General features: G+C 43.6%; 1 long non-coding RNA gene across 1 annotated transcript in view; it reads left to right on the top strand.

The window, feature by feature from the left end:
* Window positions 1-12,593: 12,593 nt before the first annotated feature.
* The window catches only part of LOC124520562 (uncharacterized), a 31,223-nt gene continuing 25,437 nt past the window's right edge, over window positions 12,594-18,379 (top strand). Inside the window, exon 1 of the long non-coding RNA XR_006964340.1 lies at window positions 12,594-12,713. This is a non-coding gene — a long non-coding RNA (uncharacterized LOC124520562). The remainder of the gene's footprint in view (window positions 12,714-18,379) is intronic.

Here is an 18,379-nt window from a genome sequence, read left to right as displayed (position 1 = left end):
CAAATTTGTCTAACTGACAAACTGAGGAATATTCTACAAAATGCCTGAGTGGTACTCTTTAAAACAGTCACGATCAGTCTTTGAGAAACTGTCACAGACCAGAGGAGACTAAGGAGACATGATGATTGAACATAATATGATATCCTCGATGGGAGCCTGGAACAGAAAAAGCGCATTAATGGAAAAGCTAATGAAATCTGAATAAAGGGTGAAGTTTAGTTAATAGCAACATACCAATGTCGGTTTCTCAGTTTTGATAAATGGATCTGAGTAATGCCAGATGATAACATTAGAGGAAACCGAATCTGAGGAGGGGCATACAAGAACTTACTGTATCATCCTGGCAATTTTTACATAAATCTGAAAATATTCCAAGATAAAAAGTTTATTTTGAAACACGATAGGCCAGTAGTGAAATCTAGATTATGACTTCTGTGAACTAATTTTTCAGTTGGCTTCACGGTTTACAAATCAACTTTTACAGTCCTTTGCGTACAATCTCTTGAGTGCATCCTTTAAGTAAAGGGACCATTCTCTGACAAATTTCCAAAAGTGTCCTAATGTAAATGTTGCATCAAAAGCAGGCTTGGCATGGGACAACATAAGTCTCAAATAAACAGTGAAAGAGAATAAGGAAGTATTGAGAGACCAGATGAAAAATAATTATCATAGACTCTAAGCAAGCTGGGAGACAGAACTTATATCTGAGCATCTTCTCCTTGTCCTCAGCCTGTGGCCTAAATAAAGACATTTTCTGAATGAATGAATGTGAATAAATGAATACACACACACACACACACACACACACACACACACACACACTGAGAGAGTTTACTACATACAGACCCTTACTAAATTGACTATAAAGTGACAACAAAATCATGTAAGTTGGGAGGGGAATGGTCAAAATTAAAATAGTCAACAGTATGGATTTATTTCAGAGGAAGTTGAAGATACTGATTAATCTTAGACTTGGCTAAGACAATTGTGTTACGTTCATTTTGCACAGCAAAATTTCAAGGTAACCCTATGACATCCAAACTTTGACTTTGTTTCCCCCTTTCAGAAGGAATTAGACCCACACAGAAGCTCCTCATTTTTCTCTGTTCCTCTTTGTAAACTCTGCTTCTCCCTAGAACTAGAGACTTCTTAGGCCCATGAAAGCCACTTTCATACAGTATATGAGGCCAAAAACTACATAAAACAATGAAATGAAGAACTATAGATAATAATCCAATGAGCTAGAGATCCAAATCAAGCAGAAACAAGACTGAAGCTGTCCTCTCAAGCTACCATAAAGTCCCGGAGAGAGAAATTTCTCAACATACTCTCTGCTCCCAACTGCACCGGACTGTAGGTTATTTCTCAAATATGGTTTCCCATGACTCTGTGACTTTCTCCCTGACGTTCCCTCAATGGATTGCCCTTGCAGGGAGCAGAATTCTGGAACAGACCCTGCCCTTCCTGTTCAGAAGGAAACAACCCTCTCTCTCTTAGAGAGAACCTGACTGAGAAGGAAGAGAACACAGAGGAAACTAGAGGTGAGAAACGGAAAAAGAAGAAACCTGCACTTAGTTGTTCCTTAAGATCTACCCGAGGCCTGATTTCAGGAATCTGAACTAATAAATGCCCTTGTGCTAAAAACATTTTGGGTTGCTTTTCTGCCATTACAATGAAAGAGCCCTCAATAATAGTAGTGCACGTGTTCCAAACCCCAGGCCCTGCCTAGGAGAATAATATTTCATAATGCAATTTCCTAATTTCTGATAAGTATTTCCTTTTTCTAAAAAAGGTCATTAAACTTGCTTTCATTTTGAGAGTGTTGTGACTTGGGAGAATGGACTATAACCTGGAGTGCTACCAAGTCCAATACTTCTTAAGACGTATTGATGTTTTGTTTTATTTTTCAGACACCCTTAGATAGGGAAATATCCAGGTGCATGAGAAAGGGAATACAGAAGAGAATACCAACCAAGGATGAATTTTAAAATAGCTACAAGTTGGGGTGCCTGGGTGGCGCAGTCGGTTGAGCGTCCGACTTCAGCCAGGTCACGATCTCGCGGTCTGTGAGTTCGAGCCCCGCGTCAGGCTCTGGGCTGATGGCTCAGAGCCTGGAACCTGTTTCCGATTCTGTGTCTCCCTCTCTCTCTGCCCCTCCCCCGTTCATGCTCTGTCTCTCTCTGTCCCAAAAATAAATAAACGTTGAAAAAAAAATTTTTTTTAAATAAATAAATAAAAAATAAAATAGCTACAAGTAGATTATACTACAAAAGCATATGTTGATGCGATGGAGAGCAAATTAAATACATACATACATACTCAGTTCCTTGAGCAAATCGTCTAAGTCTGGTATGATAGAAAGACTCTGGGATTTGGAACGAAAGGATCCTGGGTTTATACCCAGCTCTGGTGCTTTCTATGTAGCCTAGCCTGAGGCAAGTAACCACCTCACTGAGCAACTGAGCAGCACATTCTTTGTGTATGAAATGGGGCTGAGGATGCTACTCGGCATCCGTGGTTGATACCAAATCAGTGATAACGTGAGTACAGCAGCTCATGCCTGGCACAAAGTAGGTGCTCAGTAAATGGTAGCAAGAGGTCACTGTTATTCTTATTTATCTTATTATTTATTCCTAGGGTCCTCAGTTCTTTTATTCATGGACTCTGGATAATAATCTTTGCTGGTAACAGAATTTTTACAGAAATCAAAAAGACTTTGCAACTTGAAAGCATTTTGTCACATATATTTCAAACACAAATGTAAAGACATTATTAACACAAGGTTGGTGAGCAGAACACTCCTGGGACCCCCGATTCCTGCATCTAAATGTGGTTTTCCTTTGCTCCAGCTTCATGGAGGGACCAGCTTCACGTGTATGGACCAGCCCCTCATAGGCAAGTGGGCAAGTGCTCCGGTGTGAACCTATGCCCAGGTCCCACCCATCAGGCCAAACCCATGTGGGAGACCCCTGCAAGGTCCACGACCCTGGCTCATTATGAGGCATGCTCGCACAAACCGGAACTGAATTAGGGGAACCGAGCCAACCACAGTCAGAGAAACAAAAGGTGCTCTAACTAGTAAACAAATGTGCATTCTTCATGCATTGCCCCTGCTTTTGTATGTTAGGAACAAAAATAGCACCGTTGATACTGAAATGATCTGTGCAGGAAGACTGTACCTGGCCTTGCTTAGCGAATGTCTTGAGTTACTCTCAGTAACCACCCAACTGGTAGGAAATTCTCCTGCTCTACTCTGTGCCTTGTTATTGGCCCTTAAGTAGCTCTCCTGTATTATCGAACTGACAGTGAGTCATTGCCTCCAAAAATAGCAAAAGGAGAAGTTAGCTTTGCCAGAATCCAGAAGTGATCAGTGACACGGCGCCGTGGTTTCAAACACTTTTATCCACAGTAATCACATGAGCTTTCACCTTAACAACATGGAAGTGGGTTTTTGAAAGAAAATATATTCCAGGAGGGCCATGCAAAATCTGTCATTCAATAAGAGAAAAGGTAGTTATTTGATGCCTAAACAGGGCAGATGACATCATGGGCTCCCTCTAACATCTCCAAAGGAGGTCTAATCTCCTTAAAGTGAACACCCAGTGGTGTTGAAGGGGAGGAGAAATCAGACAAGGCAGAGTTTTTAGGGGGTGACCAGCTGGGAGAAGTGGGGCATGCACACTGTGTGTTACAGGGTGATGGCTTATAGGCTTAACAGCTGCAGTGATGCTGTTGTCTCAGCAGCAGAATTAAACTTCTTTGCACCATGCTCAGCTTTCGGATGAGGACAGACGCCAAAGAAGACGGCTAGTTCATGGAAAGAGGCAGCCAGCCCCATGCCCTGTACTCTATATGGGATACCCGTGCACGTAGAGTGGTATCGCTTCCATCTGAGAAACAGATGCCAAAATTACAGCCCAAGTTTTCTTAGAATGTTGTTTCTTCCTGCTAGCTACATTTTGGTCTATTTTCTCAATCATATCAGGGAGAGGGAACGCAAGCGTTTTTTCCAGCTTAGCAACTTGTTTGATAATGTCTGGATAAGATTACATTTTAGAAATTATTCATGAAAAACATTAAAAAAATTTATTAAAAAAAATAGGGCTCAGTCGGTGAAGCGTCCGGCTTCAGCACAGGTCATGATCTCGCGGCTTATGAGTTCGAGCCCGCGTCGGGCTCTGTGCTGACAGCTCGGAGCCTGGAGCCTGCTTCTGATTCTGTCTCCCTATGTTTCTGCTCCTCCCCTGTTCTCTCTCTCTCTCTCTCTCAGAAATTAATAAACATCAAAAAAATATAGAAATGATTCATGAATAACACAGGTAGTACAGCGTCCCTCTGCACAGATAAGAGAATAAAGACTTAACTGCAGGACACCCGCATTTAGGCAGCCTCTGTCCCTTTAGCAGCTAGTCCATGAGGAAGATATTCAAGTCTTATTTCCTCATCCACAAAATGCAGTCCATATCTTCTTATGACAAGAAAATGCATTCAGGTGTTAGGTCAATGTGCTCTGTGAGCTTAAGAGCATTACAAAAATGTGCAATTATTACTGATAGCAAGAAAGGATACTTAGAAATTACTGACAGTGATCCCTGAGAAGTCCAGGTGATAGCAGACACACACACACACACACACACACACACACACACACAAAATGCAACTAGCTGATCTCAAGGTGTGAAGACCTTTGTAATAAAAGCAAAATAAGTTACACACACACACACACACACACACACAGTAAAGTCCTGAAAATATGAAGTTCATCTTTTAATACCTTTCTTTGGAAGAAATCCAGAAGAAAGATGCATCTTTGCAGTCTTTTTGTGGAAGAGCAAATGTACAGCGGCATGTTTGTGGATATCTAAGAGGATTGTGTCAAATGAAATCTCCAAGCCTCCAAGTTAAATTGGAAAAAGAACAGCAAGCAGTCTCTTTGGTGATGCCATGACTTATGACTTGGCATGAGTCAATGGGTATCTGGAAGACTTTATTTTGGTTGATATAACACATTAATCTGGTTCACTTTCATCCACTTCTGTGGGGCTTCCAGCTTCCCCCTCAAGCCTTCCTGGACCAGGGAGGGAACCCCCCAAACACTTTATACCACCCCTGGACATTTGTTATTTCCTTTTTTTTTTTCCCGATCCGGCTCTCTTCCACAATTTTGCTGGCAAAGCCAAATGAGAATGCCTCTCCTCTACCACTCAGGTTGGCCATCAAAATCACTGTGAGTGCATGCAGATCTGCTTTAGAACACTTCTAAAGTGGGGAATGTGTCTTCCTCTGCCACTTTCTGTCACCATGATTCCAGAGGAGACTTGCCCTTGGTTCCCAGTGCCATACAGTGACCGGTGTGTGAAAACCATCCTTTGCATTTCTACTCACCATCACTCTTACCTGAGACTGAGGCACAAGTCCATGGGATCAGCAGGAGAAACTCATGGAGAGCCAATACCGTCCTCCAAATTCTCACTCCCTTGCTCCTCTCCTGATTACTTTCTCACAACTGCTGACCAACTGCATCCAGGTCTTGTTTCCACCATTGCTCCATAATCAGCTCGCTCTAATGAAGTTTTGTGTTTCCCTATGAAGCTTTCACTAAGTGACCGTTTTGAACAGTCACTCATTCATCACCAGCATCCTAAATCTGGCCCATTCAGGTGGCATCCTGATGGCAGAGGCTGGGTTACCAGAGGCAGCAGTGAGCGATAGAGGAAGTGCTAGCTTGGGTTCTGGCAAAACCAGGGCAATCCCAGTGTAGGTGTAAGATTTCCATTATCTGTTAGATTGTCTTACAAATTTTCTTCTCCTGGTGCTAAAATCTGAAACATGTCCATGACCCACAGTTCACTGATGTTCTAAAAGCAGTTCTTTGCGTGTATTTACGTAAAACGAATTCCCGTTCCATCTCTCTCCCCAATCAAAAATGTTAAGTTCTGCAAACCAAAATGTCCAAGCCAATCAAATCTCCTTAGCATTAAAATAATGCTGTATATGATGTGAGAAAATTCTTTCACGAGAAGAATTTGGAGCATACATTTCATTATGACCAAAAGATAAATTAAGCATTAGGGAGGAGAACACATGTGGGGAGACATCTCGTTGGCCCTCTGGTCCATTCTGTCACATCCAGACATCTGAAGGATACTGCTAGTGTGTAACAGAAACTGCCTTCATCATTCCCTGGATCTTTGCCAAGTGCTCCATCATCATGTCCCCGTGCTGCTCATCACCAGCGGGGAGGCTCTGTGGGAGCAATTTGCTGTCCAGGGAACTGCTGACTCTACCGTCTTCCAGAAGAACAGGTCACTGTCAGGAAGGCAGGACCATATCAAGGAGAAGAATTAACACAGAAGACTCACTTGGTTCCCACTTTCTCATCTGACACCTTGCTCTTCTTGTAGTTGTCCACATACTCAGCACGAGCCCTGCCTGCTTCCAACCTTGATGTGGTTAACTTAAAGCTCCTCAGTGGTAAAGGCGAGGGATTTGAGTCGTGTTGTTCTCCATTTAGCATTAACCTTCGGAGAACCTGAGACATTTATCTCTTCTAGAGGGGCATTATTATTCTTAGCTGAATGACGTTCTCTTTCCCCTGGTTTTAGTTGGTGAAACTGAGGTTCTATGAAGATAAAGGAGTTTGCCCAAAGTTAAATGGCCCAAAATAGTAGAGTGTAGATTTGCAAACTCCCCATGATATGCAGTGTCATCTATATCTTTCCATGAAGATCCAAGGTTATGTGCCTCATTATTCCCCAATGCAGTTCCATCCCTCTGAAGAAACGTTTTGTGAATGATACTAGAAAACAGGGATCTTCTAGTTTCCTTACCCCCCATGGCACTTACAGGTTTTCTTTTTTTTTTTTAATGATACCTCATGATTTTCATGTCTCTCTCTTTTTTTAATTTTATTTTAGAGAAAGAGTGCACAAGTGGGGGAGAGGGGCAGAGGGAGAGCGAAAGAATCTCAAGCAGTCTCCATGCTAAGCATGGGCTTGATCCCATGACCCTGGGATCATGACCTGAGCTGAAATCAAGAGTTGAATGCTCTATTGACTGAGCCACCCAGGCATCACCCTCCAAAGAAATGTTTTGTTAATGATACTAGACAACAGGGATCCCTTGTTTCCTTATCCTTCATGGCACTTACAGGTTTTCTTGCATGTTCCAGTAGTGGAACTAGCATGAACAAAGACACAGAAATAAGACTTTCGAAAGCACTTTGGGGAGATGCCAGAGAAGCAAACAGTAAGACTATGGGTTGCATACTAGGTAATATAGGGGATAAGCTTGTAAGGGACAAGCCAGGGTACAGTGACTACTGAATCTCTTGCCAAAAAATTTACCCAGTCCTCCAATGGCCGTGGAAAGCCGTAAACAATTATCTAAAGAGAAGTAACAAGTTCAGATGTGTATTTTAGAAAGCAGCTGGGTAAAGACTAGAACCAATAACATGATACTGCCAGAGATGGTAAAAAAAAAAAAAAAAGCCTATGGCAGTGATAGAAAAGATGAAGAGGAGGGAAGGGATTCAAAAGACATTGTGAAGCTAGAAATGGCAGGCATTGGTTACCACATAGATTCTAGTGAGTGGGCTAGGAGAAGGACAGTGGGTAGAAATGAGTAAGGGTAAGTCCCTTACTCGGAGTCTAGAGTGGATGGTAATGATTCTAATTGTGGTAGATAACACAGAAGAAGGGGCAGTTTGAATGGCCAGATGACAAGTTCAACTTTAGGCAGGTGGTGCTGGGGCTAGCCATAGGACATTCAGGTGCAGGCGTCAGATAGACACTTGGAAATTCTAAGCTGGAATTCAATACAAAACATGAGTCTGGGTGTTTATTTTTTTTTTAATTTTTTTTTCAACGTTTATTTATTTTTGGGACAGAGAGAGACAGAGCATGAACAGGGGAGGGGCAGAGAGAGAGGGAGACACAGAATCGGAAACAGGCTCCAGGCTCTGAGCCATCAGCCCAGAGCCTGACGCGGGGCTCGAACTCACGGACCGTGAGATCGTGACCTGGCTGAAGTCGGACGCTTAACCGACTGCGCCACCCAGGCGCCCCAAGTCTGGGTGTTTAAAAAAACGTATTAGAATAAATGGGAGGGGTGTCTGTGTGGCTCAGTGGTTTAAGTGTCCAACTTTGGCTCAGGTCATGATCTCACAGCTCATAAGTTCAAGCCCCACATCAGGCTCGGTGCTGACAGCTCAGAACCTGGAGCCTACTTTGGATTCTGTGTCTCCCCCTCTCTCTCTGCCCCTCTCCCGCTCACACTCTTTCTCTCTCTCAAAAACAAACATTAATTTAAAAAAAAAAGGAATGAATGGGACCACCTGAAAAGTGCAGAGTAAGAAAAGGAGAGGATGAGTGGCAAAATCTTGGTGACTACAGAAACATGTTGATGGGGAATAGAGAAAAATAATTCAAGAAAGTGACAAGTTAAAAAAAAAAAAAAGAAACTGACAAATTGTGGTCAGAGACACATAAACCTAAGGGAAATACCAAAATTGTGCAAGGGACAGGGGAGGACACTGGTTAAATTTTATTCCTGAATGATTTTAAAAATATTTTATATCAAATATCAGTTTTTAAATTCTTACTTGTTTTCAATCAAAGAATTTATGGTTCTCACATCGCATCCTTTTCCAAAGTGCTGCATAGCCCCTACTTTTTCTTTGCTAATCAGATTAGTTTTTTCTCTCGGGAATACCTCTAAGGGTTTGTAATGGAAATAAACTAGAAAAATGTTATTTACTTTATAAACAACGTAATTTGAAAATACCATTTTCAAGAATTAAGGTATACTTGGGACGCCTGAGTGGCTCTATCGGTTAAGCACCCGACTTGGGCTCAGGTTATGATGTCAGGTTGGTGAATTTGAGCCCCATGTCAGGCTTTGCAGTTCCCCGCGTCAGCTCCTCAGAACCTAGAGCCTACTTTGGATTCTGTGTCTCCCTCTCTCTCTCTGCCCCTCCCCTGCTTGCTCTCTCTCTCTCTCTCTCTCTCTCAAATAAATATTTTTTTTTTTAATTAAGGGACACTCGATTTTGAGGTATAACTGTTAGTGCTGTGTTGCTTGATACATACATCCAAATCCAAGTATTTGTTCAAACACCCAGGAAAAATGCACCTCTGGCTTGGCTCTTGAGCTGTAATGCGACGAACTGACGAGGTAGGCGACATCCTTGCCTTCAAGGACCATACAGTGTAATTATGGTGGGAAGATAATGAAGGCATGCCAGTTTTGTTTTTAAGCCACACAGTAATGATACAAAAGCCACTGTCGCAGACTGCTTTTATTGCCACACACCCCCCTACCCCCAACCAAACCCATTCTCTCCTCCTTCCATGATAACAGACTAATTCCGACTCAGCACAGGCTGCCAGGTTAGAGACTGTATCTCACAGCTTCCCGGGAGTTAGGAATGGCCATGTAATCAAGCTCTTAGCAAAGATGAGAGAAGTTATATATGTGTCACTTGCTTAAGGGAAAGCCACTCTTCTGAGATTTTCTCTTGCTCCTACCCACTGACTGCAACAGGGACTCTGTAGCAATCCTGCATCAACTGTGCAAATGAGGGCAACAACCTAGAATGGCAGGGAATAAAGGGGGAGGGACTGCGGCTGACCTTGAGGCGCTGAGGGCTTCCTTCCTTCTCAGTCTGGCTGGCTCACTGTTTCGTGAAGGAGAAGTAGCTTCTCTCTTCTTTAAGGACTGTGTTTTCAGCATCAGGGTTAGCTTTTAATCTAACTGTTGGAACTACCATTTATTTAATGATTAATATGTTTCCTATATATTGGCTCAGCAGGTCTTTACACAATTCTGTGAGGTAATAATTTTTTTAAAAAAAATTGTTTAAACGTTTCTTTATTTTTGAGAGAGAGCAGGGGTGGGGCAGAAAGAGGGAGACAGAGGATCTGAAGCAGCCTCTGTGTTGTGAGTACAGAACCTGATTCGGGATCTGAATTCATGACCTGAGCCAAAATCAGGAGTCGGCCTCTTAACTGACTGAGCCATCCAGGCATTCCTGTGAGTTAGTTATTTTGTATCCCCACTTTACAGATCAAAATACCAAGAGACAGAAAAGCAGATTAAATAACTTGCCCTGATCAAGCAGCCTACTGGAGACAGGAACCCACGTCTGCATAACTCGAAAGCCCACAATTTTAACTCAGTGCTGTCATTATTAATTCTTATTTTAATAAGAACAATTCTAAGTGTTAAGTTTTTTAAAATATCTTTTCAAAGATTTTCTCTTTATGAAATCTCCACACCCAATGTGGGGCTGGAACTCACAACCCTGAGATCAAAAGTAGCACGTTCTACCCAGTGAGCCAGCCAGACACCCTAAAAAATATTTTTAAATTATTAAATAAGACATATTCAATAAATAATAATGATCATTAAATATTATTAAAGTAACTGTCGTTTATTGAATAATTAATATCTGTCAGGCTCTATGCTAACTGCTTTACTCATATCAACTCATTTCAGCTTCACAAAAGCACTGTGGGATGGCCATTCTTCTTATGCCCAATTTGTAAGTGAAGAATCTGCAATGTTAAGCTGCTCGCCCAAGGGCAGTGTTATGTGCTGAATTGCGTGCCCCTCCAAATTCATATGTTGAGTACTAACCTCCAATACCTTAAGAGTGAGACCTTGTTTGGGAGGTAGGTGACTTGAGAGATGCATGATCACAGAGATGATTAAGATGGAACCATACGGAGCGCCTGGGTGGCTCAGTCCGTTGAGCGTCCGACTTTGGCTCAGGTCATGATCTCACGGTTCATGGGTTCGAGCCCCACGTCGGGGTCTGTGCTGACGGCTCAGAGGCTGGAGCCTGCTTCGGATTCTGTGTCTCCCTCTCTCTCTCTGCCCCTCCCCTGCTCATTCTCTGTTCTCTGTCTCTCAAAAATAAATAAACATTAAGACGGAAACATACGGGTGGACCCTAATCCAGTATGACCAACGTTCTCATAAGAAGAGGGAATTTGGACAGACTCCTACAGAGGGAAGATGATGTGAAGATGCGGGTAGAAGCTGGCCGCCTATCCGCCAAGGAGAGAAGCCACAGCAGAAGCCATCCCTGACGACACCCCGATCTTGGACTTCTAGCCCTCAGAATTGTGAGAAAGTACATACCTGTTGTTTGAGGCCCCCCGGTGTGTGGTGTTTTGTTACTACATTCACACAGATGGTAGACAACCCCGGCGAAGTGAGGCGCATGTTGCTGTGAATAGGCACAGGGACGGTTTCACAGAGGAGAAAGAAATGTGGGCCAGACATTTCAGCGCAAACCTCTGGGTGGAGATGACCACTGAGCAGCACCTTGAAGGAGGGCACAAGTGTCGTCTGAGTGAGAAAGAGAAAAGAGGATCTGCTCAGGGTGGAGGAGGAAAGCACAGGAAGACAGCTGGGGCTCTCAGGGTGCAAGACACTCTGCCCAAGTCTGCTGCTCTGGCCGGGTGCCCAGAGGGAAGGGGGGCCTGTGAGGAGCGGCGTGGGGGCAGCAGCGTCCACAGGGGATACCACCAGCTGGGGCCGGGGGCGCACTGGGGTCTCTGAGACGCCCTTACACAACAGCTGTCTCTGGCCTCTCAGAGAGAGGTGCCTTATGTGCTCACCAGGAGGTTTCCCATCTGTTCTCTTCCCTGTGAAAACCGACAGCCAGGATCCGCATGGCGCCTCTCCCTTTTGACCTTTTCCCATTTAGAGAATTGTTTGGTTTCTAGTCTCACTAGGACATAAGGCTTAAAAGTGAGTCCTGTCCACTAAAGCCTCTATTTGTAAGTCAGTCCAGCAGGGGGTAAAACTCCCCTACTTGAAAAGAGATGTCTTTGCCTCATCCGCACAATGACGGTAATTTTATGTGTCAACTTAGCTGGGCCCTGGTGTCCAGATATGTGATAAAACACGATTCTGGATGTTTCTGTGAGGCTGTCTTTGGCTGAGATTAAAATTTTAAATTGAAATTTGTGGACTTTGAGTAAAGTAGATTACCCTCTGTTTTGTGGGCAGGCCTCAACAGATCCGTTGAAGGCCTTAACAGAACAAAGACTGACTTCCCCCAAGTAAGAAGGAATTCTGCTAGCAGACTGAAAACTGCTATATTTCCCTGACTCTCCAACCTGCCGGCCTACTCTAGAGATTTTGGCATTACCAACTCCCCATAATCACGTGAACCTGTTCCTTAACATCAACCTCTCTCTCTCCATGTGTAAACACACATGCACACGCACACACACACACACACACACATACACACACACACACACCTCTTTCTCTCTCTCTCTCTCTCTCTCTTTCTCTTTCTCTCTCTGTTAGCTCTCATTCTGTGTAAAACCCTAATACACCAACCTCTCCTTGTGCCCAATGTCCCCCTCTGGTTATGAAGTTTAGGAAATCGCCACCGAAGGAGCTAACTGAACGTGTGGGAAACAAGGTCTGCTGAGCCAGCATGGTGTCATCCCTCTGAATGGTTCTGCAAAACCGTGGCACTGAGGTATGATGAAAGAGGAAAGGCCCTTCATCCTGATTTCCTGATGCTTGAATCAGCAGGTCATTTCTGAGAGCCAGTCTGGGGCCCAGGCCTTGGCTGGACCTACCTATGGACCACACAATACAAAGGGCCTGCTTCACTCAAGTCTTCTCAAGGGACAACACTCCTGAAATGCCTGAAGAATACAAGAAGCAAAAGGATCCCTCTCAAGGTGTGGTATGTCATGGGTCTAAGACAAGTCATGAGAGTGTGCTCCTGTGGGAAAGACCAATGGTCATGCAGGAGTGTGGAGGAAGGAGTGGGGAAGCAGAGGCTGCCTTCTTAGAAGAGTTGGCATCATGCTGTGTCTTGAATAACGGTGTCGGGACTATGTGGAGAAGAGCCAGAGAAGATCTTTGCTTGGTTGGGGAGGGAGGAGGCGGGGTGATGGCAAGAGCTTCCAAATGCCTGACTGCCAGGCAGCCAAAGCCTCAGGTGTGCCTGCTTTAAACTGTATTCAATTTCAAATTTAATATCTATTCCCATGAATTCCAATGTCCTATTCTGTGAAGCCCGTAACAAGGTATTCCACCTCGCGACCTAAAAAATTCAGAAGGAACATGGATGTAATACCAAAAACGTGGATTTCCTGATGCATAAATACATGAAGTTGGACCACAGTAGAAATTCTCCTTAAGAACGATAAGTGACTGAATGCAAAATACCCACTCTTCTAAGATGGTTTTTCTCTTCATAGGCAGTTTAGGCTTAAAAGCTACCACAGGGGAGACCTTCAGGTATGTTTTTCTGCCTGACCTTCGGAACTGGAGGAGGATTATTATGAGCTCTGTCCCGACCCTTAGCCCACGGCTTGGGCATCACAGGGCAGGACCACAGCTCAAGTTCCTGTATCATGTGACCTTCCCTACGCGATTCCCCCATCTCCTGGCTTTGCACTCTGACTCCTGATATAAAATCTCCCTCATGTGCTTTTTTGCTAGTCTACCAGCTTTCCTCCCTGGTTCTCCCTCAGTTCAGTTTGAGATTTTGGACTCTACTTTTCTTGATCCTGTCATTCTGCATAAGGGACAGCTACCTCCTTGCTGGCAGAGTGGAGCCGGAAACGCTAATGCTCACGTTTAGTTCTGTATACCTTTCCTCCAATCATAAGGATTCAGGTGCACATTCCTGTGGTTTTGAGTCATTCCTAGGACTGACCGTAAGAAAAGTGTGGAGCTGGGTGCTGGAAGGGGGGCAGTGAGGCAGGGAAAGTGGGACATTCCTGGGACCTTTGAGAGATGTTGCAGTAGCAAAGTGCAGGCAGTTCCTTCCCCTGAAACCCTGAGGTCTCTTGAATCCCTGACACACTGGTGACTCCTGTCCAGCATCTTCCAGGGCCCCCGAGCCAGTGGTATCAGGAGACACTGAAGGAAGGAAGGGGGTGGGGGCCTTGGGAGAGAGGGAGAGAGAACGACAGGCAATGTTGAAGAGCTTTGGCACTGAGAGATTACCAAGGAGAATCAGGATAGAGAGTTTTGTTTTTACATTTTTCTAGGGAATTACCAGGAAGTAGACCATTCCTGCTCTGTCAAGACAGAATATGACTGAAGGAGAGTGAGAAATGTGTCTTCCCAGTGATCAGATCTGTGCAAATATCAGCATGAGCAAGAACACCCATGGGTACACACGGAGAGAACCAGGCAGGCAGGATGGGGTATGGTTGGATGATGCCATCATGTAAATTATACCAAAGAGCAGTTTTCTTCTTAAAAAACAACAAAAAAAGGCATTTTCCATACTGGTAAAAATGTGGGAGTTGTTTGTTTCGGTTTTTACCATGAAAGAGAAGAAGAACTGCGACTTATATCTTGTAACTTCTGACTCTAATTCTTGGTATGATAAGACTGACAATAGCGGCATCCGTGTCTCTACTGGGAAGTCGTTGGGAAGGTAACAAAGTCCTGTACTCTTTCCTTTCCTTTCTTGTGATATTAGGGATGTGTTGCTCTGGATTAGGTAAAGGAAACTGCATGCTCATTAACTCTGGTCTCCAAGCCGCGATCTTGCTGGTTTGTGGAGCAGTGCTTCAGATTTAGGACCTGGGGTGCCTGGGTGGCTCAGTCGGTTAAGCGTCTGACTCTTGGTTTCAGCTCAGGTCATGATCTCACAGTTGTGGGTTCAAGCCCCACATAGGGGCTCACAGCTCGGAGCCTGTGCTGACAGCTCAGAGTCTGCTTGAGATTCTCTCTCTCCCTCTTTCTCGGCCCCTCCCCAACTGGCGTGCTCTCTAAATAAATAAATAAACTTTTAAAAAGTCAAAACTAAAAAAGATTTAGGACCTTAAATTGAAAGCAGAGACATGGTTCACAGCAATATTATTTACAATAGCCAAAAGGTATAAATAACTCAAATGTCCATCAGCAAATTTGGTATATACATACCGTAGATTATTATTCAGCCATTAAAAGGAAGAAAATCCTGACACATGCCACAACCTAGGGAAAGCTTGAAATATTATGCTGAGTGAAATAAGATAGGTATAAAAAGACAAAAGCTGTACGACTCTACTTAGATGAAGTAACCAGAATAATCAAATTCACAGAGACAGAAAGTGGAACAGTGGTTTCCAGGAGGTAGGAGCAGGGGAGAATTGTTGTCTAGTGGGTATAGACTTTTAGTTTAGGAAGACCAAAGATTCTGGAGGTGGATCGGAGTGGTGGTTGCACAACAGTGTGAATGCACATAATGCCATTAAACTGTATACTTAAAAATGCCTGACATGGTAAGTTTATGTTATGTGCATTTTTCCATAATAATAAAAAAAAATTTTAAGGCTTTAGAGTCCAGATGAACCTGAATTCAAATCTATGTCTACCATTGATGAGTGAGATGACCTGGATCACATTTTTTTAAGGCTGTGGGTTAGTTTCCTCATTTCTAAAATGGCAATAATAATACCCTTCACAATGTTATTGTAAGGGTAAATAGCACAACACGTGTAAAACCCTGAGCCGGGTTTTACATAGAAATGTCCGGTGAGCATTGCTTTATATTATTAGCTGTTCTCTGCCAGGAGAACTGAAACATCTAAGAGGAACTGGCAATGGGTTGCAATGCTCTGCTCTGCTTTGAGTTTGAGAAATAATCTACTAAGCTATGCAAATGTTCCTTCACAAACATTGGAGTTATTCTAAGAAGCAGGAGAAAACAGTTCCAAATCAGAAAGGGCTGGACACTTTGAGCAGGAAACTAGACACAGGAAAAAAGGAAACATATCTTAAAATGCAAATAAACATTACTTGCAATGATGCAAAGTGAACTTATAACCATCTCAGTGAAATGGAGAAATCCTGAAAAGCATCTAGCAAGCAAGAGTCGGTACATGGCAATTAGTTGCCCAGTGCCCTTTAACTTAGGCCCTGTTTAATGTCACCACTGATGGTCTGTTTAGTTAGTAGGCACTCCATTGTTTGAGTTTACAAAATGTGATATTTCTAAGCTCCTACAAGGCTGGCTTCTCTGTCCTACTTTCTCTCTAAGACCTTAAGTTACCCAAACATAGAAATTTTTTTTTGCTTTTTTGTAGATTAAGGTTCAGGAAAACAACCTTTTAGTTTTAGGGAGAGAATTCTGTTCTATTGTTGGTTACTCTGTAAGTGATTGTTTATTCCTGATGAATTTAATTTGACTGCCAGGAGTTACATTTGAGTAATAGGGAACTCTGCTTTTTATCTGTAATCATCCCTTTGACTACACCAGTCAATGTCCTGCCTTTGGCCTTTGCCACTATGCTAATAGCTCTCAGCTCCACCCTTGGTCTTGAACAAGCAGTAGCCCCATGTCCCCTGGGAGTTGCTATGGATGGATGGATGGATGGATGGATGGATATTCTACCATATATCAAACACAAGAGGATCCAAACTGAACCCACCCGTCTCTTTGCTAACCAGCCCACCCCTACAAGGCCTAGGTCTCCAGTTTCCAGGTGGGAAACCAGGACCGCAGCATATGACTGATGCACGGACCAGAGCACCTGGCAGAGGGGCCCATGGGGGGGCTGAAATCCAACCCGCGTCCACATGGGCGACTTTATCCCCTTATCACAAAATCCCAGGTCATAAGGGGCCTAAAGGACAATCGCAGATACCTTTGTCTGTGAAACCTTTCTCTTCTCTTTGTGTCACATCCAATTGGTTGCCAAGTCCTGGAAATTATACCTCCTCAGTAATTCCCACATCACTATTCTCTGAAAAGCCCTATTCAGGCCCTCAGTTCTTCCGGCCCTAGACACAAAGTTCTTAATTGAAGGGTATTGAAAGCACCTCTGGAGAATGTGAGTCAGTAGACGTGGAATGGGGCCCTGGGCTCTACAGGTGACTGGGATGCAAGCTCTGGTTGAAAATGACAGCGTCCAGCCTCTGCCCCCTCAGTCATCCCCAGCTCCCCCACCACGGTGGACCATTTAAAGACCATGGCCCAATTCATCTTCACTGTGGAGCTGACACCACTCTCTTGACCTTTAGGATGGAGTTTAGTATCACAGCAGTACTAAACCACATACTCTTCCCTCCCAAAGATCACAAAGGATGAGATTAGTGATGCAGTTGGAGAAAGTGTTTTTGTAATACTTTAATTAGGAACTTAAGTGATCTGTTTTCAGTTGGCCAGACATTTGTTACTGAAGCTTCTTTCTGTCCCTGCCATCACCATCCTCTGTCACCTGGACCCCTGAAATAACCTCTTACTGGTCTCCCTGCCTTCTGTTTTACTTCTTACAAGCCATTCTCTGCACCATAATTAATTAAACCATTCTGGATATAAATTCTAACAACCTCGTTTAAACTAACAACTAACAACTAACTTTGTTTAAACCTTTAAACTAGCAACTAACCTTGTTTAAAACCCTCCAGTGTTGGGAGTGCCTGGGTGGCTCAGTCAGTTAAGCCTCTGACTCTTGATTTCGGCTTGGGTCATGATCTCACAGTTTGTGAGTTCAAGCCCCACGTCAGGCTCCGCACTGACAGTGTGGAGCCTGCTTAGGATTCTCTCTCTCCCTTGCTCTCTGCCCCTCCCCACTCATGCTTTCTCTCTCTCTCTCTCAAAATAAATAAATAAATAAAAACTTTACAAACACGAAAACAAAAACCTTCCAGTGTTTTCCCAGTGCCTTGGGATAAAGTCTACTCCTAACAGGGCCTTCTCAGAGCTGACCCATGCTTAATCCCCCAGTGGCATTTTCCTCTTGTCCTATTGGCTCAAGAACTTGATGGAGTTATTTTAGGCCTTCAAGTGCTTCATGCTTCTTATCTCTGCATCTTTCAACACACCATCTCTCTACCTCAGACACTCTCTCTGACCTCCCCACCACCACCCCACACTTCCACCTGACTTACCAACCCTCAGCTTTCAGCTCTCAACCTTGAACGCTTGCCCACAAGTCCCTCCCTGACCTTCTTTCAGAAGTAGCATTTTTACAGCCTGCTCGGATGGCATCTCGTCTTGTATCATATTAATGGCTCCTTCAACACCTGTCTCCCCCAGTGGATGCAAACTCCTGGAGGGGAGCATCACCCATAAATTTATTGCCACCCTACTCCATGACTGAGGTTGACATGGCTAGTGGTGAATACATATTTACTAAAATAAAAGAGATCAGCAGAGATGTAAAATATGGTGGTTGTCTCTACCATGTGAATCAGTTAAAGGAAGAGTATTAACATACTTTAAGCCTTTCAGATGTGCTAGACATTTCTCTAGGGCCATAGAAAACAAAAGAATACGATGAGTTCTCTGAACTCCAGGAGCTGACAATTTCATGGAGGAAATCTATAGGTAAATGGTAATTATAATGCAATCTTTTTTTATGTTTATTTATTTATTTTGAGAGAGAGAAAGCAG

The sequence above is a fragment of the Lynx rufus genome, unplaced genomic scaffold (genome assembly GCF_022079265.1).
Source record: "Lynx rufus isolate CCGP_SWC_20201006 ecotype Redwood Valley unplaced genomic scaffold, mLynRuf1.p SCAF_3, whole genome shotgun sequence".
NCBI lineage: Eukaryota > Metazoa > Chordata > Mammalia > Carnivora > Felidae > Lynx > Lynx rufus.
This window is presented reverse-complemented; position numbering and strand designations above follow the sequence as displayed.